This window comes from Magnolia sinica, chromosome 4 (assembly GCF_029962835.1).
Source record: "Magnolia sinica isolate HGM2019 chromosome 4, MsV1, whole genome shotgun sequence".
Lineage (NCBI taxonomy): Eukaryota > Viridiplantae > Streptophyta > Magnoliopsida > Magnoliales > Magnoliaceae > Magnolia > Magnolia sinica.
This window is the reverse complement of record NC_080576.1, coordinates 93,079,868-93,082,563: the sequence shown is the minus strand read 5'-3', so window position 1 is coordinate 93,082,563 and position 2,696 is coordinate 93,079,868. Positions and strand designations below refer to the sequence as shown.

Below are 2,696 nucleotides of genomic sequence, written 5' to 3'. Positions count from 1 at the left end.
TTGGATTGTTCATTCAACACTTCTCAAAAGGCAAGTATTGTAGGACAATTTTCAGTTGTATGAATGTTGCAATCACAGATGTCGCTAACACTTTCATTAACCTTATCCTTCTTTCCTTCCATGGCCTCAAATTTTCTTATGAGCGTAGTCACTTTATACTTGAGTTCATCCTCATCTTTCAAGAGATACAAACCACCTTTCTCCTTAGATTGAGTCAGCCAGACGTGGTGTTCGATTTTGGGTAATAGTCCCATGATTGTGTTTTTTTAGCAAGACTATCGAGGTAATCCCATACCTTGTCGACATTTTTATTAATGAATTCTCCATTACACATTGTCTCGACCATTTGGCGCATAGAAGATGTCAGTTCATCGTAGAAAAAATTTGTAATGCGCCACGTTTCAAAGCCGTGTTGTGGGCATGAACTGACTAAATCCTTGAACTTTACCCAACATTGGTAAAATGTTTCATCCTCCTTTTGGGTGAAGTTCATGATTGCTTTTCTAAGGGTAATCGTTTTATGATGTGAAAAAAATTCTTTATAAATTCCCTCTGCATATCATTCCATGTGCCAATGGATCTAGGACGTAGTGAATGTAACCACATCTTAGCCTTCTCCTTCAAGGAAAAAGGAAAGAGTTTCAGCCTGACTGTGTCCTCAGACACATTTTGAAAATATAAAGTGGCTACGATCTCATCAAATTCTTTCAAATGTAGATATGGTTCTTCAGATTCAAGCCCATGGAACTTAGGAAGGAGTTGGATAACCCCTAGCTTGATGTCCATATGTCTTGTATTTTCAGGAAAAACCATGCATGAGGGCGTACTCACCCCTGCTGGTTGTAAATAATCTCGTAAAGTACGAGGCGGGGGTGCTTGGTGCACCTCATTCTCATCCTGAATGTCCTCCACCCTAGGTTGGGGTAGAAGATGTTGGTTTTCAGTCATCACTTCAATTAACTTAGGGGGTTTCGAGTGGTGTCTAGTCTTGCGATAGATAGTCAACCCCTCACCCAATCCTCCTTCAGTCAAGAGACATTGAGTGTTGTCACGTGCCCACTTGGGCATGAAACACTCGTAGCCCTCAATCAAATTCGAAACCTAATCCTAAGAAAGGAAATAAAAATCTAGAAAAAGAAGTTTGGAAAGAAGATACCAAATTAGAGTCCCTAAGTTAAAAACCTGCAAAACAAAACAAAATAAGTTAGATTCTAAAAAGAGAAGGACTAAATTAGAAGATCCTTAAAAAGAAAGATAGAAGTAAACTAATTTCTAAAGAAGAAATTCCTAAAAGAAAGTGAAATTTTCTAAAATAAATTAGGAAACTCCCAAACTAGAAAGTAAGTTACTAAAAGAGATCTGAAAAATAGAAAGTAGAGAAAGAGCTTACCGAATTAGAAATTTCTATCTTAAAAGCCTACAAAATAGGAAGGTTAGTTTCTAAACAAAAAGTCTACAAGTAGAAAATATCTAAAAATAAAATTAGGAAACAAAGTTAGATTCTAAAAGAGTTAGAATTAGAAACTTCCTAAAAAAATTTAAAAAAAAATCCTAATTTAGAAATAGCAAAGAAGAAATTAAGAAAGAAATTACCAATTTAGAAACATATCTCAGAATCCTACAAAATGGGAAAGTTGAGTTAGTTTCTAAAAAGGGAAAAAAACTTTCTAAAATAAATGAAAGCCTAAAAATAGAAAATTTCTAAAAGTAGAAAGTTAGTTTCTAAAAAGGAAATCTAGAATAAGAAAGTTTCCAAAACTAAAATCCTAATTCTAAATATCGAAAAAGTAAATAAATTAGAAAGGAACTACCAAATTAGAAGTTTATGTCAGGATCCTACAAAACAGGAAACAGGTTAGTTCTAGAAATCAAATAGAAATAAAAATCTAAAACTAAAGTTAGTAAAATCCTAATCTTAAACTAATTCTAAGACCAATTAATTTCAAAGAATCGTAACCGTCAATCCCCGGCAATGGCGCCAAAAACTTGTTCACTCCCCAAGTATAGGGTTGTGATGTAGTAATAAACTCAGTGAGACTAAGGTCGAATCCCAAGGGACTGATACATGTACGTTATCTGAAATTAAGTAGAACTAGAACTAGACTAAGATGAAATCTAAATCAATTATAATTTGAGTAATAATTGTGAAATATTAATCTAAAACTTATGGAATTCAGAAGAAGGAAACTAGGGATTCAGAGGATCCACTTGTAGCAGGGAAGTCTACGCTTGATTCACGAACTCAACTGGACTTTAAGTCCCATCTTCATCCAGTTGGAAGATATATCACTAAAATCGAATCTGAACTGTTGTTGATCTAGTTTTCAAGAGACAAGACGGATGTAAATTAGAATGGATTCCATTACAAAACCATGGCCATGAGACAAAGCAAACAATTGAATTAAACCAATCCACAGCCAATCTGAGTGATGTATGAATGTTAGGAAGGGTTCCGTCATCCAACCATATCAAAGGGGCGATGGTGAACAACAAGGTTTCCTAACTACATAATCACAATAATGAAAAGAAAATACTCAAATCCATCACAGATCTATTGTAATTTCAGTCACAACAAACCATTAAAAACTAAAGATATTCCTTAAAATCAAACCAAGATCAACATCAATTTAGTAATGAATCAAAGCCATAGAGTCTTCCCATCATGCCACAAGCTTCACCTCTTAGCCCTAGCTAAG

At 34.6% G+C, this 2,696-nt stretch overlaps 1 non-coding gene across 1 annotated transcript; it reads left to right on the top strand.

Moving 5' to 3' along the window:
* The first annotated feature begins 404 nt into the window (after positions 1 to 404).
* On the top strand, positions 405 to 511 carry LOC131244922 (small nucleolar RNA R71). Its single transcript, XR_009170690.1, has one exon. It is a non-coding gene; the product is annotated as a small nucleolar RNA R71 (small nucleolar RNA).
* Positions 512 to 2,696: the final 2,185 nt, after the last annotated feature.